This window comes from Dromiciops gliroides, chromosome 4 (genome assembly GCF_019393635.1).
Source record: "Dromiciops gliroides isolate mDroGli1 chromosome 4, mDroGli1.pri, whole genome shotgun sequence".
In the NCBI taxonomy this organism is placed as follows: Eukaryota; Metazoa; Chordata; class Mammalia; order Microbiotheria; family Microbiotheriidae; genus Dromiciops; species Dromiciops gliroides.
The window spans coordinates 19,634,614-19,661,967 of NC_057864.1; positions in this window are offsets into that span (position 1 = coordinate 19,634,614).

The following is a 27,354-nucleotide window of genomic DNA, read 5'->3' on the forward strand; positions in this document are numbered from 1 at the left end:
GTTGGCCAAGTGAAGCTCAACTCTTTCCCCAGCTGGCCAGAGCAATCTGGCTGGAGCAGCTCCCTCATTCTCAAGTTTTTGTCATCAAAGACCACTAAACCTCTGACTGAGTTCCCAAGTCCTCCTGGCTCCAATTCCAGTACTCTATGCACCATGCCAAGTCTATCCTGGAGAAGAAAAGACTTTAAGGGGCATGTGATGGATATCTTTTCAAATGAGAAACACTTGAAGGATCCAGTGTTGTATATTAATAGAACATTGGTTCTTGAATCAGAGGACCTGGATTCAAATCTTACCTCTGATGCTTACTATCTATGTGACCTTTGGCAAGTTACTTCATTGCTTCTGCTTCAGTTTACTTTTCTATAAAATGAGGGAGTTGGATGATATGGGCTCTAAAGCGTCCTTCTTCCTCTAACCCTATAATCTTCAAGATATCCTGAGGGCTATCATGGGGAAAGCAGCAGACATGTTAACAGGGTCGCCAAAGGGAAGAACTGGGAGCAACAGAAAAGAGCTTCTAAGAAACAAATTTAGACTTGATATTAGGAAAACAATCTTTCTCCTTTCCTTCCTTCCTTCCTCCCTTCCTCTCCCTTTCTTGTTTCCTTCATTCCTTCCATCCTTCTTTCCTTCCTTTCTTCCTTTCCACCATCCTTCTTCCCTCTTTCCTTCCCTCTTTTCTTCCTTCTTTCCGTCTTTTCTCTTTTTTCTTCCTCTCTCACCTAAGATAGCTTGCCCCTCATTCCTGGACTAATGTCAGTATTAGATTGACTCATGGTTAAATTAACCCTAATGCAGTCCCAAACTCCTGAATTCTAAAGATCCTTCAGCTTCAGATTCTCAATAGATAACATTTCAGGGATGGATCACTGTAATACATAGCAAAAAATTATTAATAATAGCAGCTATCCCAAAGAAGAGTGGCAAGCAATAGTACATCATGGGATTTCTCATACCATAACTTAGACATGGTAGCCAGACCTTTGTCCTAGGTGGCTGAAATTTTTAGGGGCACTTACAGCACTTTAAGTCCTACAATGGAATATAAGAAACTGAGTTCAGGGTCTCATTAGCAAGAATAATTAGGTAACATAGGAAGTTACTGACAAGTGGCTTTCTTCCCCACAACCACACCCCTGATAGTCTCCTCCCTAGCCCTGTCCTGCCCCAGGATTCTACCCTATTCAAGAGTCTCCTGCTCTTTTCCAACTAAAATGAGGAACTTGTGATGCCACTTTTCCTTGCTCCATCCCCTTCCACTTGCCCTGGTGTCCCTCAGTTTCTCTTTGTTGACTCATTACTCTGGTAATGGTCTCCACAGGGTAGCTGGTCTCCTGCAACCTATCATTATCATTGGACTATACTCCTATTACCTTAAACAGACTTCCACACTTCTAAAAATTTTGAATATGGGTGGAGGGGGCTGTAAGTCAGGGACAGAGTTTTTCCTCTATGCTTGGAGCAGAGCATTTTTTTAAATCTCATAAAGCATTTTATAATAATTCAACTCAACCCAAGAAATATTGACCAAGGGCATACTAAGTGTAAGGAAGTTAGTAGGTTCTGGAGATACCAAAACAAAAGCAAAAAAAAAACCAACAAAAAATCTGCCCTTAAGCTCACATTATATAAGAGAGAAGGGATAGAATGTGCATAGGGATGAATGAATATCTGCTGTATAGAAAGCCAGTTTGGAGATGACACTAACAGCTGATATTTATGTAGAACTATGAAGTTTGCAAAAGGGAAAACATGGAAAGGGGGACAGATTGTTGAAAATCATTGTGCAAGTCCTGACTCTAACATATATTGACTATGTGACCCAGGAAGGAAGGAAGGAAGGAAGGAAGGAAGGAAGGAAGGAAGGAAGGGAACAGCATCTATAGAATGTCTAGCATGCCAAGCACTTAAAACATATTATCTCCTTTGATCTTTGCAACAACTCTGGGAGATAGATGCTATCATTTTCCTCCTTTTTCAGTTAAGGAAACTGAGGTAGACGGAGGTTAAGTGACTTGCCCAGGGTCACACAGCTAGTCAGTGTCTAAAACAGGATTTGAACTAGATCTTTCTAACTCCAGGTCTAATGCTCTAAGAAATTACTCCAGTTCTCAACACCCCAGATAGTTCTCTAAGACCATAAGCATTGTGTGATTTGCCAGTCTGTTAAGTGGAAGAGGTTTCCATTTGGGGAATTCCCTAGAATGAGGCCAGATCTGGACAAAAAAAGAATAGTATCTCACGTGATTTTCCATGACTTAAGTCATAGACATTATTTTTATCCATATTTTCTGGAGAAGGAAACTGAGACTCAGAGCCTGTGAGATGATTTCCCATAGTCTTACAAGCTCATTAACATCAGAGACAGAGCTAGCAACCAGGATCTCTGATTCCAAGAGTTTTTCAAAATACTCATTGTACCCCACACTTCTTCACTAACTAATGTTACACAAACCATGTAATCCCTCTGGGTCTTGGTTGTTTTTTGTTGTTGTTGTTCTCATTGTTTGTTTGTTTGTTTATTTTTTGTAAAAATGGGGATCATAATACTTCACCTATGGGAAACCAGGAGGCTAGTCCAGATGACCTCTAAAAGTCCCTTATAATTCCAGGATCTATGAGTCCATGATTCCAATAATGGGATTTAGGGTTTACAAAGAGAACGATTTTCCTCAACTCAACTGAATAACTTACCCTCTGATGTAAGGCACATTGATCGATGACTCATCCTATGATTCATACTTAGAGTTATAGAATATTTAAGCTGGGATCTTGGAAATGGCATTAAAGGTCACCTAGTACAATCTTACAACCAATTCATTAACGCCCTCCATCACATCCCTGGCGATGGTTAGCCAGCTTCCAAAGGTCATGTGAATAGGGCCATGAACTTGGATGGGACAAGTTGCATTCAAACCCTGCCTTAGATGGCCCTTGGCAAATCACTTCATCTCTCTCCACCTCAGATTCCTCTTTTATTAAAGGGGGGTCAAAATTGTATGTGATGGACTGTGATATCTTTTCCAGCTCTGAATCTATGATCATATGAACATTTCTAGTGATTGGGAGCTCACCACTTGACAAAATATCTCAGATAGCTCTGTTTTGGGACAGCTCTAAATGTTAGAAATTTCTTCCTTGAAATCTGCTTCTCTACAATTGCTACCAAGGAGTCCTTCTGGGAAAAAATGATGGAAGAAAAAAAGAAAAGAAACATTTATTAAGTATGTACTATGGGGGGTGGCTAGGTGGCACAGTGGATAAAGCACTGGCCCTGGATTCAGGAGTACCTGAGTTCAAATCTGGCCTCAGACACTTGACATTTACTAGCTGTGTGACCCTGGGCAAGTCACTTAACCCCCATTGCCCTGTCCAAAAAAAAAAAAAGTATAGACTATGTATCAGGTACTGTGCTAAGTACTTTACAAGTACTATCTCATTTAATCTTCACAAATGGTATGTAAGTGCTATTATTATCATCATTTTACAGTTTAGGAAACTGAGGCAGCCTATAATTAAGTGACTTGCCCAGGGACACACAGCTAGGAAGTATCTGAGTTTGGATTTGAACTCAGATCTTCAGGGTCTAGGGCTCTATACATTGGACTCTCTAGCTGCCTCTGGAAAAAGGAAAGCAGCCTTGGAGGCAGACTTTGGGTCTTCCCTAAGAGATCCTACCTACCTTTCTAGAGAGAAATGGGAGAGTTAATTTCTTTCTTATATTACCTCTTGATAAAGTAGAGGAAAAGGGAAAGTATGGTGTGTTGGGAAGAGGCCAGGCCATCAAGTCACTTATGACCCCTGGTTTGAATTTGAGTCCTTACATGTAATAATAGCATCTGCCTCATTAGGATGTTAAAGGAGATGATGTATGTAAAGTGCTTTGCAAACCTTAAAACATTAGAAAAAAACATTAGCTGATAATATTTTAGTGTGAGTACCATCATCCCCAATCAACAGATAATTATGATAGTCAAGAAAGCTGTGAGTTTCTCTGAGAGTTAAAACCCTGCCCCTTGTCAAACTGCCTCTGCTCTGGATCCCTGCCCTGGTCTCATCATTGGGCTCTTGAGAATCCTGCCATTTCTTGGAAACGCTCAGACTCCTGTTTGTAATCTCCATTTGCTTGCATTGTCCAAACCTTAGTGGCTTCCTGGCTGTGAGACCAGAGATGGGAAATTAACCAGCTTTGCTTATACCAGAGACCGGCCCCTTCCTATAAAGCCCATGACCTTCAGCAACTGTATTAGTGGGAAGGCAGTTTTGACCCAGGAAACCAGCAATGACCAGGAGGACTGACAGAAATCACAGAATTAAAAAGTTGGAAGGAACCCAGAGAGTGTCTAGTCTGACCCATACCTGAAAGAAATATCCATGCTAACATATCTCTCAGCATACATGAAAGACAACATGATCTGGTCAGTAATATGTGGGTTTGAATCCTGCCTCTGACTAGCTGTGGGGTGTGACCAGGGCAAGTCAGTTCACATCCTTCTAATCATAAAAGAAGGAGTTTACACTTGATGGTTTCTAAGATCTCATAGCTCTAAATCTGTGATGGAAGTGGTCATTCAGCCTTTTTTTAAAAGACTCCCAATACAGTCAATAAACATCTGGTAAGCTCCTATTATGTGCCAGGCACTACGTTAAGTTCTGGGGATACTGCAGAAAAGTGAAAAACAATCTCTTCTCTCCAAAGGCTCACAGTCTAAATGAAAGAGACAATAAAAATACAAGTGTGTACAGTAAGCTCTATACACCACAAATGGTGGCAGGGGGCGGGGGGAGCAGGGGGGGGGACTAGAATTAAGAGGGATTAGAAAAGGTTTCTTGTAGAAGATGGCATTTTAGTTGGGATTTAAAGGAATTCAGGGAAGGCAAGAGGCAAAGATAAGGATGGAGAGTATTCCAGGCATGAAGGGAAGGCAGAGAAAAAACCCAGAGCCAAGAGATGTGGTGTCTTTTTTGTGTAACAGCCAGGAGGCCAGTGTCACCAGATCCAAGAGTGCACAGGTTTGTAAGGAGGGTGTAAGAAGATTGGAAAGATTGGAGGTGTTATGAAGGGTTTTGAATGACAGTAGAGCATTTTGTATTTGATCCTAGAGGCAATAGGGAGCCATTGGAGTTTATGGAGTAAGGAGGTGACATGGTCAGACCTGCATTTTAAAAAAGCCACTTTGGTCGCTGAACAAAGGATGGGTTGGAGTGGGGAGAAACTTGAGACAGGCTGACTCACCAGTAGCTATTGCAATAATCTAGGAGTGAGGTGATGAGGGTCTCTAAGAGGATGGAGGCTGTGTTAAAGGAGAGAAGGGGGCATATTGGACATATGTTACATATGTAAAATCAACAGGCCATAGCAACAACTCAAATAGGGGAGAAGGGGGCACTAAGACAGAGTAAGGAGTCCAGGATGACTCGTTTTTGGTTTTTGGTTTTGGTTTTGGTTTTTTGCAGGGCAGTGAGGGTTAAGTGACTTGCCCAGGGTCACACAGCTAGTTAAGTGTCAAGTGTCTGAGGCCGGATTTGAACTCCGGTCCTCCTGAATCCAGGGCCAGTGCTTTATCCACTGCGCCACCTAGCTGCCCCCAGGATGACTCTTACAATGGGAGCCTGGAAGCCTGGGAGACTGGGAGGATGATATTGCCACCATCCAGATAGGAGGAGGGGAAAGTTGAGGGTGAAAGACAATGAGTTCACAACATCCTCCTCCCATTCATCCTTCACCTGTGACAACTGCATGCCTTATATCTACCTGCCAGCCATGGACCCCAACTGTAACTGTGAGACTGGTGGCTCTTGTACCTGTGCAGGCCCTGCAAATGCAGATCATGCCAGTGCACCTCCTGCAAGAAAAGCTGCTGCTGGGAGCAGCTAGGTGGCGTAGTGGATAAAGCATGAGCCCTGGATTCAGGAGGACCTGAGTTCAAATCCGACCTCAGACACTTGACACTTACTAGCTGTGTGACCCTGGGCAAGTCACAATCCCCATAGCCCCACCAAAAAAACCCCCAAAAAACAACAACAAACAAACAAAAAAAGAAAAAAGAAAAGCCGCTGCTCCTGCTAACCATTGGGTTGTGCCAAGTGTGCCCAGGGCTGTGTCTGCAAAGCCCCCCAGACTGAGAGTTGCAACTTCTACCAATGATGTTTCCACTTCCCTTTGCCTGTAAATAGAAGAATTTATACAGACATAAATTTTCATACACCATGGATGTGTCTTCTACTATTTTTCTATGAAATGTATGAATTAGAAAGACAATGAGTTCCCTTTTAGACATGTTGAGTCCAAGATGTCTATTGGAAATGCAGTTCAAAATGTCTGAAAGACAGTTGAAGTTGTGAGATTGGAGGTTAGCAGAGGGTTTAGGACAAGACAGATTTGAGAATCATCAGCATAGAGGTGGAAATTAAATCCATGAGAGCCAATGAGATCACCCAGTGAAGTAGTATAGAGGGAAAAGAGAAAGGACTCCAGGACAAAACCCTGAGGGACACCTATGCTTAGAGGACATGTTCTGAATAAGGATCCTGCCAAGGAGACAGACAGGTAAGAAGAGAACCAAGAGATAGTGGTGTCTTATAAACCCAAAGAGAAGAAAGTATCAAGGAGAGAGGCTGGTCAAGGTATCAAAGGCTGCAGAGGGGTCAAAAAGAATGAGGATTGTGAAAAGACCATTAGGTTTGGCAACTAAGAAATCACTGGTAACTTTGGAGGGAGCAATTTTGGTGAAATGACGAGGTTGGAATCTGTACTGTAAGGGACTAAAAACAATAAGAGGAGAGAAGGAAGAGGCACCTATTTCAGAGAGCCTTCTCAAGAAGTTCAGCTACAAAGAGCAGAAAAGACAGGTTGATAGTCATCAGAGTGAAAGGACCAAGTGAAGGTTTTTGCACAGTTATTTGCATGTTGCCTTCTCCACTAGAGTGTGAGCTCCTTGAGGACAGGCACTGGCTTTTGGTTTTCTTTGTATCTCCAGCCCTTAGAACAGTGTCGGACACTAAATAAGCTAAATAAGCATATTGACTGATTGACTGAATGAATCTATCCATCCTCTCCCCTGATGAAATGTAATGTCCTTGAGGGCAAGGACAGTCTCACTTCTATCATTGTATCTCTAGAGCTTAGCATGTGCCTGACACATAGTAGGTACTTGTTAATTTTTTTTAATAGATTGATTAAAAACTTTAAAATTCATTATATTATCCATTCCTGGTCTCTATATTTATTTCATGTACTCTATCCCTGCCCTCAAGTGGCACACACCTCTAAGTCCCAGAGCTTCTATGGAAAAACTGGGACAAAGGGGAAACTGAGGCTCAGTTGCCCAGCAAGGAGTTGTCAGAGTCAGGACTTAAACCCCTGTCTTCTAATCTCTTCCCGTACCTAGCTCCTGGGGTTCTTATAAGGAGCATGCTTTGTGAACTGAAACAAGGTATGAAAATGTCAGCTGTCATTTCTCTTGGCATTGGACAGAGCCCAACCCCTCTGGCTCAGCCAAGCCCTGCTTGTTTGGAATGCTGAAGTGAGTTCCTGGCAGGTGATTCAGTAGAGTTTCCAAAGTTAACCCTTTGGACTTGGAGGTGACCCGCACAGGCTTAGACTCTCATGCCACAGCTAACCCATTGGCATGATTCCAACAGTGCCCTGGCTAGCCCCTCCTTTGCCCTCCCTGCTGCTCTTCCCCTCATCTCCCATGTCATCAGCTAGCTTTCCAGACTGTTTATCAAGTGACCAACTTCCTCCAGAGCACACAGCCTGTCAGCCTGATGTAGTTCAAGGGAGCATAAGCTGCCCTGAGAGGGCTGTGGACTCCTTGAGCTATCAAGGTAGGCATGGCAATGGGGATAGAGTGAAGACCTGGGTTCAAATCCTGCCAGAAACTTAATAACTTTGTGACCCTGGGCAAGTCACAGTCCCTTCTCTGTACAAGGAGATGAGAATACCTCTAGTGCCCAGATCATAGGCTCAAGGGAGCTCAAAGATGTACAGCAAGAGTTCTCACCCTTCTTCATGTCAGGGCCACTTTTAGTCCACTATGTGGATTAATCCATAATGTGTATTATGATTATTATTATTCTGGAGCAGGAGCCGCCATGATGTGGTCACAAGATCATTGAACAAAGAGTCAAGATACCTAAAGCCATGTCCTGGTCCTGCCACCCAGGCAGGGACCAAGAGAATACTTTATCTCATTCTGAGTTCCCTCATTTGAAAAAAAATGAGGATGGTAGATAATCTCTCATGTGCTTTCTTGCTCAAATGAAAGTCAGTCTCTACTTGCTGTTGCTCAGTCATGTCCAACTCTTCCTGACCCTGTGTATCATGCTGTCTGTGGGGTTTTCTTGGAAAGGATACTGGAGTGGTTTGCCATTTCCTTTCCAGTGGATTAAGACAAACAAAAGTTAAGTGACTTGCCCAGGGTCACACAGCTGGTAATTATCTGAGTCTTCTTGACTCCCAGCCCAGCACTAAGCCATCTAGTTGCCCTTTCTCTACACCAAAGAAATACCTGTGGCATCCAGTTTAATGGAGATGGGTTGCTGTCTGTACCATTGGAAAGACTATCTACAACAATAAGGCCATAGACTCCTTCAAAGTATTAAAGCAAAGTTTAAGAAAGAAGTTCCCAATGTCCTCTACATGGGGTTGCTTGGTCAACAGCTGAGGAGGGGTCAGGGTTGGAGGATGAATCATAGGAATCTAGCTCTAGAAAGAAAAGTGATCTCCAAAGCCTGTCCTCCTTGTTTCCTCCTCTTAGAGTACTGGTTCCTTCAATGCTCCACTAGGGTACCACCTCCTATGGGAAGCCCTCCCTGATCCTCCTTCCTTCCTCAATTTCCTTTCTCCTTCCTTTTAATCTATGTAAACATTATATTCCTCCAATAGAATATAAGTTCTTTGCAGCTAGAGGCCAATTCCTATGGGGACTTTGTTTCCCCAGCCCTTAACACTGTATCTGGCAATAAGCCTTAATAAATGCTCATTGGGTTGGGTTAGATTGGATTTGATTCAATGAATTTGAGTTGAAGTGAACTGAAATGGCACAACAGCTGTGAAAGATTGACCCTAATCACCCTTTATGGCCCAGGTAATTCCCATGTTTTCTCAGAAATAGGACAGTAATTCCAAATAGTTACTCACTAGTTTTGTTTTATCTAGTGCTCTCCTTTCAATAACTCTATGGAGTTGGTGGCACAAGTTTCATTTTTCCTCTTTTACAGAGAAAGAAACTGAGGTGCAGTGAGTTGGTCAAGGTAACATGAATCCTAAATAGCTTAACTCAAACTCCAAAGAACTTGAGAGACTATCAAATACAATAGCCCTCATTTTACAGAGAAAGAAGCTGAGGTTCAAGGAGGAAAGTGACTTTGCCAAAGTCATACAGTTCACCAACCTAGGATATAAGGGATCATAAAATTTGAAACTGCAAGGGCCTGAAATGGCAATGACCTGAGAGGGTCATATAGCCCAATATTCTCAATGGACAGAAAAGGAAATTGAGGCTCAGAGAAGTGACCTGTGACAGATCACACACATAAGTAGGAAGTAGCAGAGCCATAATTTGAACTCAGCTCCTGTGGCCCCAAATCCAGCCTCTTGCTACTGAATGACATCTTTTGTTTCTGAATCTACTGCTCTTCTCACCACATCCCAATCCCTTTAATTCAATCCAATACAATAAGCATATATTAATCACCCACCACATATCAGCCACTGTGCTGCTAAGTGCTGGTAATAGAAAGTTACAACCAAAATGTCTTTTGAGGAACCCTCAAGGAGATTACCTTCCATTGCATTGGGGAAACCATGTGTAGGAAAAAAATTTTAAAAAATAATTATATGCAGTGAACCAAAGGGGCCTAATGGAGGTGGGGTGGGAGAGCAGGGCAACAAGCATCAGGAATGAGCCTATGTCTCTCTTGCCCTTCCACCCCTTCCCCAGCCCCCCATTCTAGAAGTGGTCCCTTCTGCTAAATCATTAAGCTGGAAAAGGATGAGAGTAGAGAACATGTGCTTGCTGGTTGTCTTGGAGTGATTCTGGGAATTAATTTTGATCTAAACAACTATTCCAGTTATTCATGTGACTCAGCTGCTGAAACCGGGACCTTCCTGTAGTCACAGGACGATGTGCTGAGTCAGAGGGCTGAGCTGGGCTAGGATCCAGGAGGCATCCTTCTCAGGGAGCCCTCTCCTCTCTTCTTTCCTCCTCTTCATCCTTTTCTGCAATCTCAACCCTGAAGAATTCCATTTGCTTAAGGATGCACTGAGACTTTTGGGGTACATACATACAAACCCACATTCATCTAGTTGGACCAACTTTCCAACATTTTTCTTGGAAGATCTGAGAGGGGTCAAAGCTTATAAATAAAGGTCACAGTGTCATCCTCAACTCCTCAAGAGCAGTCACCCTGTCTATCAAATCTGTCCTCAAATCTTGCCATTTTCCAATTCACAACTTCTCTTGTATGCATCTTACTCTCTCAAGTCAGTCACCACCCATTACAACCAAGTCTTCTTACAAGACTTTCTGTCTCAAGTCTCTTCCCAATCCAAATTATCTTTCTCTTGGTTCCCAAAGTGATCATCCTAAACCACATGTCTAACCACATGTCTCTCCTCCACCCCCTACCCATCCCCCAACAAACAAACAAACAAACAAACAAAACAAAATGAAACAATGAACTCCACATTATCTCCAGGATTAAATATAGAATCCTCTCATAAGCCATTAAAGCCATTCTTCCTAACCTGGCCCTTCCCTATCTTTCCCATATCCCTATGCTTTATTCCCCTCCACAAACTCTGGATCCAGCTAAACTTTCCTTGTATTTACTTCTCTTCACACAGACTCCCCATACATTTTATACCTTTTTGTGTGTCTCACCTTGAATGTTCTTCTGTCAACTTGACTCTCCCATCCCTTGTGCTTGTTTCAAGGCTCAGCTCAGATCTCACTTTCTAAAGGAAGTCTGTCCCAATATTCCCTGCCCCCCAGTTTCTAGTGTCTTCCTTCTGAGATTACTTGACATTTATACCTCAAGTACAGTGATTCCATTAAAATGTGAGCCCCTCTGATGATGAGTGAGATGAGCAGAACCAGGAGAACATTGTGCACAGTACCATCAATATTGTGTGTTGATCAACTGTGATAGACTAGATTCTTCTCACTAATCCAATGGTACAAGAAAATTCCAAAGGACTCATGATGGAAAAGGCTCTCCAAATGCAAAAAAAAAAAAAAAAAGGAACTGTGGAATATGGATGCTGATTGGACCATACTATTTCTTTTGTTATTGTTGTGCTGTTGTTTTTCTTTTTTGAGGTTTTTCCTTCTTGCTCTGACTCTTCTTGTACAACATGACTAATGCAGAAAATATGTTTAATGTTATATATCAGATTACCTGCTGTCTGGGGGGGGGGGAGGGAGGGGAGGAGGGAGAAAAATTTGAAATTGGAAATCTTATCTAAACAAAGGTTAAAAATTTAAATAAATAAATAAATAAAAACCCTTGATTGTAAAGGGGAAAAATGTAAGCCCCTTTCTTTGTATCCCCAGGGATATAAATAATGCCTGGCACATAGGAAAAAAATAGGCACACACACACACGCACACACAAGCACACATATAATATATATATAATATATATAATATATATATTTGTAAATGGACTCCTTTGTCATTCTTTCCAAACACATCCTTCACATCTTCACCTCTGTGATATGGGGCTGAAGTCATTCCTCTGTTTTTATAACCTTCCTTAGTCCTTACTGTTGAAATCTTACTCTTCCTTCAAGGCTGCTCAAATGCAAACTTCTCCAAGAAGGTCTTCCTTGATTCTCTTAGCTGAAAGATTCCCAAGAACTTCCATTTTCATATTCTCTCTTATACATATACATATAGATATATACATATATACATATATATAGTTTCTATCATGTTGTTATACTTACTTGAGTCTCCATAAAGTCTTCTTTTGATGCTTCATCATGGCTTGGAGATGTCTCTAGGTCCTCAAAGTCTATGACAATGGTTCTCATGCCCTATCATATTCATGAAGTCTTAAGTGTGTTCTCAGCAACAATCAGTGTTCACTTTCCAAGTACTAGACTAGCTAAATACAGAGAGGTTCATCTCCATGAGGCTGCCCATGAGGCAATGAATTGTTTGGCCATCAACAACCCGTGAAACAAAGATAAAAACCAAATGTCCCCTAGTCTTGTAACTGCTCACTTCTATTTATACAGTGGTAAGGGTATAGTGACAGAATGGGTCATAGATGGCACTAAGAATCCCTTTTTAGGTCATCTATGAAATAGAACTTAGCTTTTTGGCATATTACTTATCCAATGGCCAACAAGTATACACAGCTAGAAAAGGAATAAAATTATATCAATCTCGACAATCTTGCTAGAAAAAAAGAAACAGAAGCAAAAATGAAATTTGAGCTAAATTGGAGAGTAACCCACAAGTTCTTCTTGGAAAGGTAAGAAAAGAAATGGAGAGTTGATTTCATTTTGTGCCCAATGGCAATAAAAAACATCATCTTCTGGACATTTGATCTCCAATAATAGTGCTCATGATAAGAACTTGCAAAAAGAGCAGCATGGAAAGAGTTGAAGCTTACATATCAACATCTGTTACAAAGGATGAAGAGACAAGCAATTCTACAAAGACCTTGCTGAGATTCAACTCCAAATATAATTTACACAGATTTTGACATCAGCAACTTCAAAGAAGATTTGTGCATAAAGATAGTGAGAAATACTGGAAAACTGGAACAGGAATAAGAGAGGCCAAGTGCTTGTAGACCACAAAAGAAACCTCATGCCTATAAATCATGAATATTTTCTTAGAAAAAGAATAGAAGGGATGGACATGGCATGCACCAAATCACCAAAAAAGAAAAAAGATGAAATTGATTACATTTTGACAGGAAACAAATCATTATTGATGTGGGAGTCATTGCTGAATCAGCTGCATGTGTATAGTCAGACCACCCATTTATTAGACCAAGAGAGTATAATTAACACAAAGCAAGGGAAAAGAGAAAAAAAATTAAAGTCATGCAATGAAACAAGTTTTTATATTGAAAATGGGATGTGGACAGGAGAAAGGACAAGATAAAGACTACAATAATTTCATACAGAAGTTTAACTGATGTTTCTGTACAAAAAAAAAATAAAAATCTTTTAGTCAACAAGAGTTAAAACTATTTATCAAGTAGGGAGAGGAGGCAGCCAAGGGCAGCACCATCTTAGAAAGTCACCTCATTTGTAAAAAAATTATGTGGATCAATAGTGGAAGCTTATGAATAGCATCACCTTATAGAACAGATTGAAGCAGTAGAGGGTAAAGTCAATTTAAAAGAAAACAATGTGAGACTCAACTAAGAAATCATTCTAATAGAATCTAAGGTTGAAAATTTTTCAATGACAACACCAGAAGCAAAATGGAAAAGATCTGCAAGTATCTTTTTTTTTTTCAGGGCAGTTGGGGTTAAAGTGACTTGCCCAGGGTCACACAGCTAGTAAGTGATAAGTGTCTGAGGCCAGATTTGAACTCAGGTCCTCCTGAATCCAGGGCCGGTGCTTTATCCACTGTGCCACCTAGCTGCCCCTGCAAGTATCTCATAACAAAGTTTCTTCACCATTAAGCACTTGATAACAATCAAATCTGTAGCTCATAGTAGCCTTAGATAGCTTCTCAAGAAAAGTAGAAATAATAAGAAAGAAACAAAAATTTTAAAAAATCAGGTGAGAAAACTGAGTTTACGCAAAGCAGATCGTGCTAAAGGTGACACAATTGTTTTACCCACCTAGGCATAGGTTCATGAGATATCTGGAGGAATAGTATGTAGTTAAAAAGTAGACAACATTAACCCAGATAAATACAACTGAAAGATCAACTACTGACCCAAATTGCTGCTTTTCATTGATATAAATTTTTTTACAAGACATCGACTTATGCATTAAAAGCCACCTTAATGAAGGTACCAGAAGAGAACAAGTAGGCTTGCACAAGTATGTTCCACAGTTAACTGCATCTTTATCATTACACAATTGAGTGATAGATGTAGTAACCACCAGATCTCACTGTGTTTATTATTTGACTATAAAAAATTATTTGGTAGAACAAAATGTTTCCTTACCTTCTCTCTTTTAACAAAGTATCTCCCATGAATACATCAAGATTCTGCAAAAGTCCTTGAACACTATAGCAACAGAGATGATCTGATTGGTGATGCTTTTTGTCATTAATATGGAACAGATGGAAAAACATTTATTAGGTGTTTACCCTTTCAAGCATTGTGCCCAGTGCTAGAGATAAAAATAGTAAATGAAGACCTTCCTAGCTCCCAAGGAGCTCTCATTCTAATTGGGGGACAGAACATATAAGGAGACTTGATATTCATGTTTTAGTTCATGGCAGATAAAGAAACCAGGTAGTACTTAAGCATCTAAAGTAGCAGAGCAGGGGCAGCTAGGTGCGCAGTGGATAGAGCACCGGCCCTCCAGTCAGAAGGACCTGAGCTCAAATCCAGCTTCAGACACTTAACACTTACTAGCTGAGTGACCTTGGGCAAGTCACTTAACCCCAAGTGTCTCACAAAAAAAAAAGTAGCAGAGCAGATGGCAAGGGCCAGAGGATCTTGCTGAGTAATGGCAGGGCAGATGATTAGTTGCTTACCAAGAGGCAAGTGGGGTTAAGGATAAGTTAATAGACTGAGATTTTTGTGCATCTCTAGCAGAGAAAGGATCAGTATCCAGCTACCAGTGGGCGTCTGCGTCTGGTGAAAAGTTGGTAGTTGGACAATTACAATTGGTTGGGGAAAGAGAAAGTCTGTGGCTCCCCTCAGTGGCAGTAGGGATTCTGGTCTCTCTTTTGGCCATAGATATGCTCCCCAAAGATGTTTTTCACTGTCATGGAGGAGAACTTGGACAAGTCACTTCCCCTAAGATCCTAAGAAGTATGTATGATCCCAAAGATCTATCACAGAGTTCAAATGGAAACTCCTTATGGATAATGGGAATCCTCCTGATGTTCCAATCCATAGATTGCCTTGTCCTGAGAGATATCTGTGATCACGCAAAGGAGTATGACCCAACCAAGAACACCAGATGAATGAAATTTATGGGAAAAGCCTACCATCCAGATTATGGCATGAGTTTTCATGGGCAACAGAAAAAGGTCATCCTTGAGTTGAGCTCATGAGCTAGAAGTTTTGATCATGGGGCAGGTCCTTTCCAGCAAGACGGAGCAAAAACAAAACAAAAAACACCTTCCCTTGACAGCCATGTGCCTGAAATCCTTACATTAGAAATTCACTTGCTCAAGTCACACATAGAATTAACATCTCAGAAGTGGGAGAGATCTTAAAGATCCTCATTTTGAGCACGGTTCTTCACCTGAAGTGTGAGAGCTTGCATCTTTTTTAAATGTCTGATTACCGTGTTTCAACTTCCTTGGTTTCCCTTGCAATGCCACGTATTTTATTTTATGCATTGTAGGAATTGTAACAATTGGGTAAAACACACTGATTCCATCTTGTGACTCAATTATGGGTCTAGCTCCATTCCCATTCTATTCATTTGGGGCTCTAGTCCAATTTCTGTCTTGTGAGAAAACTTTACTCAATTATGTGAATTGTGAGAAAAATGTATTGTATAGTTTGAATTAAGGTCCTAGGTTATGCTGACCAAAAACCCAGTCAGATCCAAAGATTGATGCAAGCATGTTCTCACAGTTGTACATCTCAAGCAACACATATGTCTCCTCTGAACACTGACACTATGCTGGTCCATCAGTTACCATTTCCTTGTTCCTTCAATTGAATACAGAATTGAACACTTAGAGGTGGTAGGGTACCTCTTTTTCTGATTTCAGGGAATTGCACCTGTTCCCTCTCTTCCTCCCAACTTGAAAGTCCCTAATATTCCTCTAATTAGTAATTGGATTACCTAATCTTGTAGCTTGGTTTACAGCCTGTCAATCTCCCCCTGCATTTGGGGTCCAGTGCCAACCTAAGGAAGCCTGATAATGAATTGTTATACAATTGACATTCATTACTTAATAAATTGATATGATCAGAAACTCAAACCTTTGGTTTTTTGTTATTCTAGAGCACTTTAAAATATTATTCCAAAAGGGGGTCCTTTCATGTCACCAAACTAACTGCCGAAAACATCCAGGACATCAAAATTGTCAAGAACCCCTATCTTAGAGCAGCTCCTGAAAAATCCAGAAGACTTTCCATGATGCCTTTCACTATGCCATTAACTAGCTTGGACAAACTATTTCTCTTCCAGACCTCAGTTTCCTCTTATGTAAAAATATCTCTTAAGCCCACTTTCAGCTGCGGGGGGGGGGGGGGGGAAGACTATAGAGCTGTACTTGGAATCAGCAAGATCTAATTACAAATCTTGCCTAAGAAATTTAGTTACTATATGATTCTGGGACAGAACCATTTTTACCTTTCTTTGTACCCTCAGAATTTAGCACAGTGCCTGCTACAGAGTTAGTACTTAATAAATGCCTATTGACTGATTTCACTGACAGCTTCTATGAGTCTCAGTTTCTTCATCTGCAAAATTGGCATGATATGCAATCTGGCATAATAATAGCACCTACCCTCATGGGTTCTGGTCAGGATCAAATGAGACTATATATGTATATATATATATATATATATATATATAATATAGAGCAGAGAGAGAGAGAGAGAGAGAGAGAGAGAGAGAGACAGAGAGACAGAGAGAGAGACAGACAGACAGACAGACAGACAGAGACAGAGAGCACTTTGGAAACCTTAAAGTATAACTTAAATGTTATCTAGTCTCTATCTTTCTGTTTATCAGTCTATCTACCTGGATATCAGCAGCAGCACCACCATCATCATAATCGTTCCCCCCCGCGCCCCCCCATCAAATAAACTGGGAACTATGAGCATTCTAACTCTGCTCTAGGAACATTGGCAATAGAAGGTCATTACTTCTTCTTTTTTTTTTTTTGCAGGGCAATGAAGGTTAAGTGACTTGCCCAGGGTCATACAGCTAGTAGTATGTCAAGTTTCTGAGGCTGGATTTGAACTCAGTTTCTCCTGAATTCAGGGCCAGTGCACCACCTAGCTGCCCCCAGGTCATTACTTCTTAAAGCCTTCCAGGTTTTATAATGATCATTCAGCACTAATCGGGGTATATGCTAGAGATATAACAGCATGGAGATTACTGCTTTCCAACTGATAGAGCAAGGTTATGAATGGGAATAAGGGAGAGGAAAGGGAAGGGAATGAATGAGAGAAGATTGGAAAGGATTTCCAAACTTGAGTAACCATTGAAAGCCAATTATGTATGTTGGATGGCCAAATTTCCCCTTCTCCAACGATGCTTTAAATCTTCCTGTCAACATCCTTTCTTTAAAATAGTTAAGAAAGCAGCCAAAGAGACTCCTGATCCTTGATCAAGGATGGCCCTAAAATGTGTTTTTCCTCTTTTGAATCTTTGAACAAGACGTGCTTTTCTTGATTCTTGGTGGGATAGCAGGGGACAGAGAACGACAAAAACAATTTTTTTAAATGGCAGACTTTTAGGGAAGAGCATAGGTCAGCTCTTTTTAGTTGGGAAAGGTCCTTCCAGGTCCAATTGAAGCTCAACAAACCTCCAAGCAAGTTCACTTCCCTTGAGGAATAGAATTCTGCTCCCACATTTTATTTTCTGTGTCCATGTTCAAAGGCACCTTCTATCTCTAATATTCTATGCTCTGCAGGTTCTAGGTCCCTCCTCCCACTGTCTACATTCAGTTCTAATGTTCCATGTTATAACCCCCCTCCAGGGCCAAGAGTCCACATTTTACTAGCCTTTCCAGTTCTAACGTTCAATGCCTTGTATTCTGACAGTCTTTTCCAGCATGAACATTTTGTGTTCTACAATAGACGTGCTAAGGTCTCTTCCGGGTCTCATCTTTGACATTACAAAGTTCCTTCTATAAAAGACCCCTCCCATTCTACCAGTGCAAGTTCAAAAAGTCCCTCCGCTCTCTGACATTCTGTACAAGGTTCCTTCTAAAGCCCTACACTTCTGTGATCATGTGATTCTCAAGGGGCCCTTCTGACTCCAAAACAGTTTGCCTATGATTTGAATCTTGGTGGAAGCCTTCCCTAAGCTTCAAAAGAGAAAGGTGAAAAACTAGATAGACAAAGATTAGCGTGGGAATTAGGGACTTTCCAGACAGTCTAGTCAGGAAAGCCAATTAAAAAGTTCAGGTTGAGAAGAAAAGTCCCCCCGCCCCACCCCCAAGGCAGAGGCTGTCAGAGTCCCTGAGTCAGGAGGCTGCCTCTGCCAGTCTGCTGACAAATAGACCCCCACTTGATGGCAATAGAATGTGCTGGCTCCAATTGAAAAGAAGACATTTCCAGACGTGGAGTGAGAGGGCTCCCTTTTCACGAGGACATTCCCCAGGGGCTCCAGAGTAATTGGCCTTGACCTTGTGCTGGGGAGGAGGTACTAGTCAAAAGGGGAGGTGTAAAGGAGCCCTGACATCGGTGACTTCCCCTCCAGCCAATTCCTGCATATGTGTGACCCCCACTGAGCCCCCCTCCCCCGTCCCTATTCCCCTCCCTCCTCAGCATGACACATCATAATCTGTCTGTGTAAATCATAGGCCGGGCAGCAGGGGCCTTGGAGGGACGGGGTTAGATTACACTTGGCTCTTCCAGACAGACAAGCAGTTGGGGGCCCTTGTCTGCTCTGCAGAAATTGTGGTGAGCAAGGGGAGCTGGCCAGCTCCTAGGAGGAAGAGGGACAGACTGAGAAGAAAAAACAGAGACAGAGACAGACAGACAAATAGAGACACAGAGAGAAGAGACTGGAGAGACAGAGTCAGACAGAGACACACAGAGACACACAGAGATGGAGAGGTGGAGAGACAGAGACAGACAAATATAGGCAGAGAGAGAGAGAGAGAGAGAGAGAGAGAGAGAGAGAAGAGAGGAGGGAAAAAAACAGACAGAAGACAGAGAAAGATAGACACAGAGAAAAAAGACAAAGAGAAGGAAAGAAGGGAAGGAAAAAGAAGAGATAAAAGAAGGGGCAAAGGAAGGGGGGAAAGGGAGTTCGGGGTTGGGGGTAAGAAGACAAAATCTTGGTTGCTGAGGTCTGCAAGTCTCTCTGCCTGTCTCTGTCTCTCTTCTTCCCTTCTTTCTTTCTGTCTCTGTTTTCTCTCTCCTGTCTTTCTGTATCTTCCTCTTCCCCTTTTCTTCTTCTTCTTCTTCTACTTCTTCTTCTTCTTCTTCTTCTTCTTCTCCTACTCCTCCTCCTCCTCCTCCTCCCTCCTCCTTCTCCTCCTCCTCCTCCACTCCTCCTCCTCTTCCTCCTCTCCCTCTAGCTCCTATTCCCCCAGTCTACTCTTCCCCAGACCATAAATTCCTAGGCCATTCTCTGCCTAGTGTCCTCCTCTGGACACTCTCTACCTTATCAACATCCTTCTTCAACCATGGCACCCAAATCTGATCACAGTCCTCTAAATAAGTTCTAGTGAGGGCAGAGACCAATGGAACTGTCACCTCCTTATCTCCCACCCCCATCCCAACCCTACCCACCCATGGCCACACAAGATGAGTTTTCTAGCCACCACATTGTGCTACTAGTTTCATAATGAGCTTGTGGTCCACTAAAACCCCAAGATCTTTTTTCAGAACAGCTGCTCACTGTGCATTGCTCTCCCTTCTTAGACTTGTCAAGTTGAGCTTTCTCTTTTTTTTTTTCTCTTTTCTCTTTTTCTTTCTCTTTAAATGTTCCTTATTTCCTCTCCTGTTTTACATTCTCTCTCCCACTTTTCTTTTGCTTTCCTGTCCTTTGGCATTCTTTCCGGCTCAGATTTCAGTTTCATCTTTCTCATCTCTGACTTTTCTATTTTCATCTTTCTTCTCAGTTTATACTCTTGTTATCTTTCTGCTGCTTAATTTCCACTTTTGTTTCTTTTTCATTCTTTCGTCTTCCTCTCTTTCTTTTCCTTATGCTTTCAGTCTCTCTCCTGTTCACTTTTGTCACTCTCTAGCTCTTTTGCATTCTTTTACATACTCTATTGTCCCCTTTGTTGTTCCTTTCTCTCTTTCCTCTCCTCTCCTCTCCTCCCTCTCCTCTCCTCTTCTCTTCTCTTCTCTTCTCTTCTCTTCTCTTCTCTTCTCTTCTCTTCTCTTCTCTTCTCTTCTCTCTCCTCTCTCTCTCTCTCTCTCTCTCTCTCCTCAATGTGGGACATGGGTGACACCTTGAGAGTATCTATTTCCTACTTGGACAGAAGTCACAATTAGAGGTTGCAACCAAGGGGGTGACTTTCCCGGGCTCTTTTCTTTGGTATTCCAGTGGAGAAAAAGGTGACTCCCAATCAGTTCATTAAAACATTTTGAAAATAGCCTTCCTTCTGTAATGCAGGGTGGGGAGGAAGGGAGGATGATAGTTCAAAACTTAAAATGTAATGAAAATTTTAAATTTAAATTTAATTAATTAATATATATATATATATAATATATATTATATATATATATATATATATATATATAGAGAGAGAGAGAGAGAGAGAGAGAGAGAGAGAGAGAGAGAGAGAGGAGAGAGAGAGAGAGAGAAAGTAATCTCAAGAATCATGACTGGGTGACTAGCTCTCACTCCTTCACTCCTTTCCTTCACCCTTCCCCCATTCCAGGGAGGCTTGGGGTTGCCTTTGCATGATGTTGAAAGCCCCTTGAAAGGAAAGTTAGTGTTTCTGAGTGCCAAACCCAAGGCCTTATTGCCCCTTGTCTCAGATCATGGAGCTGCACTAGGACAGATGAAGGCATTACTGTTGGAAGCAGGTTAGGAACCAAATGGAAGGTCTTTTTCATATCATTGAAGGTAGTGAGAGGAAAGGCTAAAAGCTGGCCAGGAGATTGTGCATTTTAGAGGAAAGGGGGCTGGCTTGGAGTCAGAGGACCAAATGTTGCACCTATTATTTACTAAGCTGTGAGATCTTGGTTGAGTCCCAAGTCTAGGTGTCACAGGTTCCTTGTCTATAAAATGAGTTGGTTGGACTAGATGCCCCTAAGGTCCCTCCAAGTCTAAATTTATCACACTGTTGTGGTGTCTTTTATGAAGGAAAATCACTGAAGCTCCTCGTTCTAACCTCAGGGGTCAATCAGAACAATCTTCTCCCTTTTGCATGTGACAGGTTTGGATTGGGGAGGGGACATTAAGAAGCAATTGAGCAGGAGAAGAAGGAAGACTGAAACTGATGAAGTAAAGTTAAACCTGAAGGAGGAAGATGGAAGTCACAGGAGTAGAGGACATAGGCTGAAGGAAGAGAAGGGTTCTAGAAGAAGAGGTTCAAGAAACCCGGAAAGAATGTTGAGTCTGGCTGAGCCGCTCAAGGGGTGGGAAGCAATGACAATTCTGCAGGTGAGAAACCTCCAGGATTGATATGCCACAGCGTTTGTCTGAATCAGCTCCCAACAGAAAAGACAAGGGACTGAATCTCACTCTCAGTCAACAGGGGGGACAGAGAGAAATTTCAGTGACCCCCTAAATGCGTGCAGAACATGTGGTTTGTTTTCAGATATCTGAGCACATAGCATGATAATAGCTTACATTAATAAAGAACCTTAAGGTGTGCAAAGCACTATACATGGGATGTTATTTGATACTTACAACAGTCCTATGAGTGAGGCCTTATTACTATGCTTATGATACAGATGAGAAAACTGAGGCTGAAAGAATTTAAGTGCCTTGCCCAAGGTCGCACAACTAGCAAGTGCCAGAGGCAAGATTTGAGCTCAGACCTTCCTGACCTGAATACAGCATCTTTTCTGATGAACACCTAAGGGTGTGCTTTTCTTCCGGGGAAAATGGTCCACTTCTTCCAGGCCATTTTTCTAAGGCGCATGATCTTTTCACCTCCACCTCCAATCAATATCCATGTCACACTCTGGGAAATTGGTAGAATCTTCAAAGGAATAGAGAAACTCATCCGGCTTACCAGTATAGCACTGCAATTTGGGGAGGGTAAGTACAATTCAAAAACGGGGGGTGGCTTCTCTTGGCAATGAAAAGCCCATGCTTAGTGCATGAGCAAGAGGTTGGAGGTCCTTTACTTGTTGAGGAAGAGGCCAGAAGGGCACCCTCCAAGACTATTTTGGAGTCCACAGGCTCTGTTAAATGCAGTGAATCAGTTCTCCCCAGCTGCCACCCACATTCTTGGATAGCCTGTATTAATCTGAGATGGAAAGAACCTCATGGGGCCTTCAGGGAGCTTAGCTCCCCAATATAGACTCAGTGTTGGAGAAAGGGAAGGGTACAGGCCCTTCTGATATGGTACAAAAAGTCCTAGGACAGGCTTGTTGGAATTTCATGCTACAGATGCCCTTCGAGTTTCATTACTTCCAGACCCACGAGGTCAGAGATGTCAAAGATTAGCTTCTCACAGTCTCCTCTTCTTCAATCGCTCTCTCAACCTCCCTGGCCTTCTGTCCTCTCGGCTCTCCTTCCCAAAGCCATTGCCCTGTCTTCTGGAGTCCCTTCCCACTCCCAGGGATGATTTAAGCAATTCTATATCCTCTGGGATTTTGTCCCAAAGCCTAGGTACCCCATAATGGCTTTTCCCTGTGGAGTAAAAGTTTAACTTAGTCTTGTGAACTTGACCTGTTACCATAAGACTGAGATAAACAAACAGATTCCCCTCCCCCCTTCCCCTGGGACACCAGCATAGATCAATGGGATGTCAAATAAGTGGGACCTTGGCCGTGATGTAGTCCAACCCTCTCATTTTAGAGCTGAGGAAATAAACGACCCTGCAAGGTTAGATGACACATGCACGGTCACCCAAATAATGAATGTCAGAGTCAAGATGGCAATTAACAACTAATTATATTTATAGGATGAAAGAATATTACATATATTAAGAGAGAATTATCTATGTATGTGTGTGTATATGTACACACACACACCACACACACACACTAAATCCCTCATTAGAGATAAAGTAAATGAAGCCTAGGGAAGAAAAATTAGCCTTTTAATTTATAGCATGTTTTGGGCACAGACAAGGGACTTGGAGTATCCTAATGCATAGACATTCCCAAAGGGGAGGAATCAAATATTGAGTTAGGCAGCTGGTCAGGCAGACCTCAATGCATCCTCTTTTAGATGCTTACTAGCTGTGTGACCCTGGGCAAATCACTTAATCCCTTGGAGCCTCAGTTTCTTCATCTTCAAGATAAGGATCATTTTAGCACCTACTTCTCAAGGTTGTAAGGCTCAGTAGCTAGCATTCACATAATACTTGAAAATTTACAAAATGCCTAATAAATTATTCTTAATAAGATGTTTTGCAAACTTTAAAATGACATATACATACTAGATATTACTATAGGTATAATGACTGGGGGAAGATATGGATCTAGCAACCTTACAAATAACTATATTTCTGCTCTCTTCGTAGGCTTGCTGTAATGAAAAGAGGCTAAAAGATGAGTCAGGACCTCCGGACCCAATTTCTAGCTGACCGCCCACCTTCTAATTCTGTGTCCCTTCCATTAGTATGATCAATAATTGTTCAGTGGTGTCAATTAAGTAAGCCTTTCTCTAGAGAAATCAGCAAGCCTGCCGTTGTCGAGTATTCATTCCAACTGCCCTCCCATGGAAAGAGAGAGTTGCACAAAAATCAGACCAGTCAGAGATGGATATTAACAGCAATAGGCTTTTGTTTGGTGGCTTATATAACACACCAGACAGCATGAGGCTTAGCTTACAACACCACCCAAGGATGGGAGCATGAAGGACCAAGGTTAAGATACAAAATCAGTCCCCATCTACCTAGGGACAACAACTGACACCTCCAAATATGGAGAACCATGGCAGGGAAAGGCTAAAGGCAGGGAAACTACCACCAACACTACCACTACTATTGTTCATATGAATTGATAGTTAAACATTTATTAAACACCTACCCTTACTACCACAGGCATAATAATAATTAACATTTATGTAGCACTTTAAGCACTTGACCTGTTATCTCCTTTGATTCTGACAACTCTGGGAAATAGGTGGGAAACTGAGGCTGAGAGACCATTAGGAGACTTGCCCAAGGTCCCACAACCCTCATCACACTACTCTTCCAAAGTGGCTGCCCAGAGATGCAGATGAAGGAAAGCAATTTTCTAGGCCAGGGTGGAATCTTGCCTGATGGCCTAGGAAGCTAAAAACCTGAATCTGGAATATCCCATAGATAGTGGAATCCAAGAAAACTAAAGACCAAGGAGGATCACGTGATCACAGCTCCTTATGCTGGGTGACTTTCAGTCAATTTTTATCATACATGATCATGTTTATAGTATCACCGTACAAGACATAGTCCCCTTCCTCCCAGCAACCCCAGACTCATCCAGAAACGTCAGCTCGCACATTTCAAGGGACATAGAAACTATCTAATTCTGCTGCTTCATTTTACAGGTGAAGAAGTTGAAGCCCCTAATGAGGGGGAAATGACCTGTTGAAGGTCACCACAGTATCAGTGATAGGATTCGAACCCAGATCTCTGACTCCAGTGCCAATGTATGAGAGGGGGAAAGGAAAGTCAAGGGAATTTGAGGAAAAGAAAGATCACTTTTAGCAGAAGATGGCAAAAACTTCACCTTGACTTTGAAGACAGAAGAATTTCAAGAAGAAAACATGAGGAGAGAAGATATTTGGGGAGCATGGGGGATGGAAAGAAGAGTGATGCAGGACCAATGAACAGGGGCAAGGGAGAGTAGGCTTGGATCAGGAGCAGTGAGCTCTCCCCCCTGGCTGGGACACCAGAGCATGGAGGGAGGTAGTGTAAATTAGGGTTGTAATAGGTCTGAATGACACAAGGCTAAAACAGCTTCTATTGGTTGGGATCCGGAAGTTTTGAGGAACAGATGCTTTTTCTTTTTTTTTTTCTTTTTAATTTACTTTTGCAGGGCAATGAGGTTAAGTGACTTGCCCAGGGTCACACAGCTAGTCAGTGTTCAAGTGTCTGAGGCCTGATTTGAACTCAGGTCCTCCTGAATCCAGGGCCAATGCTTCATCTACTGTGCCACCTAGCTGCGCCAGAGGTGCTTTTTCGTTTTTGTTTTTTTTAATTTTTTCTGGGGCAAAGGGGGGTTAAGTGACTTGCCCAGGATCACACAGCTAGTAAGTGTCAAGTGTCTGAGGCCGGATTGAACTTCAGGTCCTCCTGAATCAGGGCCCAGTGCTTTATCCACTGTGCCAACTAGCTGCCCCCCCAGATGCTTTTTCAATGCTTTGACATATATATACCCATTGTAAGATAGCTTTAAAGGATGTGTGATGGATGGCCCAGAAAGTTTGGAAGCAGAGTACCGTAACATCCCATTAGAATAGCCTGAGGAAGGTGTGATGAAGTCTAGGAACAGCTCCTCATACACTTGCCTCCTGATTAGACCACCTCATTTCCCCTAGCTGATATAGTAGTGGCTTTGACTTTTCTCACTGTCCTGGCTGCCTTAGCCTGGACAGGCTGCCAGATCCCTCATTCCATTCTGTCAAATCACTGTCTCTTCTAAACGTAGTCACCCGAACTGAACAAAATACCCTCCCCTCCCCATCCCACCAACCAGGGGGAGTCTCTTAATCTGGACTTGGGTGACTTCTTCAAGGTCACAAATATCAGAATATGTTCCATTAACCCTGGTTCAGAGGCAACTAGGTGGTACAATGTCCTGGAGTCAGGAAGATTCATCTTCCTGAGTTCAAATTCATCCTCAGACCCTTAAGAATCTCTGTGACCTTGGGAAAGTCACTGAACTCTATTTGCCTCAGTTTCCTCATCTGTAAAATGAGCTAGAGAAGAAATAGAAAGCCACTCCAGTATCTTTGCCAAGAAAACTCTAAAGGGGGTCAAGAAGAGTTAGACATAACTGACATGACTAAACAAAACCTAGTTCATTCATAGCAGCATAATATGGAATAATGATGGAAGGAAACATCAATGGGGAGAAAATACTGTTTCAGAAGTCAGAAAAATCTGGATTCAAATCATGCTGAAGACATGAATCTTTTTGACACCCCCCCCAATGGACAAATCACTGAATTCTCCTGTCACTCAGTTTCCCTATCTATAAAATGAGGTCATTGGCCTCTGAGATCTAGATTAGCTTTTTTTTAAAAAAAAATTGACCTTTGTGACTAAATCATATCAATACTTTTTTTTTTCAGGGCAATGAGGATTAAGTGACTTTGCCAGGGTCACACAGCTAGTAAGTGTTAAGTGTCTGAGGTCAGATTTTAACTCAGATCCTCTTGAATCCAGGGCCAGTGCTTTATCTACTGCACCACCTAGCTGCCCCCTCAAATCAATACATAACAATTATATGAAATATATCTAGAGGTTTCATTGAATCCCAGGTCAATGTGAGTCAACAGTGCAAGTTGTTAGCCAAAAATCCTCCCCCAGAACTTTATTTTGATCTGAGGATGCCTTAAGAGACAGAGAATGAAAGAAGAGAAAGACCTCTTGGGCCTTTCTGGTCTGATTAAATCTGGACATTTTGTTCGATTCTTAGTATCCCAGTCTAAGGAGGCCCCTTGACAAGCTAGAGGATGTCAATTTGAGATTGGCATTAGGGATGAAGGGACCCGAGATCGCACCCCATGGGGATCAGCTGAAGGAGCTGGTGTTGTTTAGTTTAGAGAAGAGAGTCCTTAGGACGGGTCTGATGGCTACTTTCACGTATGGGAAGGGCTGGCCCACAGAAGATTAGATTTGTTTTCTTGACCACAGAAGGAATAACCTAGGAAGAAAATGTAGAAAGGAAGAATGTCAGGACAGACATTCGGACGACTGCAATGGTCCCCAAGATGAAACGGCCCATCCCTGGGAGTCCTGGACCGCCCATCAGTAGAAGTATTCGGTTGGAAACCAGATGACCATTCATTGAGGATGTTGCTTCCCTATTAGATTGTAAGCTCTTTGAGGGCAAGGATGATGTTTTACTTCTTTTGTGTCCTCGGTGTTCAGCACAGTGCCTGGCACAAGGTAGGGGCCTAATAAGTGCTTATGATTGGATATTGTTTGATTGTTGGTGAGGAAGAAAACTGGTTTGTATAAAGGGCTAGATTTACCTGTCTTCGTGATCCCTTTCAAAGCTGAAAATGGCCGGGTTGGGGGATCAGCCTTAAAATAGAGGCCCAAGTTCACTGCAGGAGCTTTGCGGGCACTGCTTTTGAAAGCACCAACTGGAAAGCATTAGTGCTTCCTTATCTGGATGTTTAATTGAATTTGCTCAGTGGGGAAGCCTGGCTAGGGGACCCCTTGAAGTAGGTAACCCAGTTTGAAAACCTAA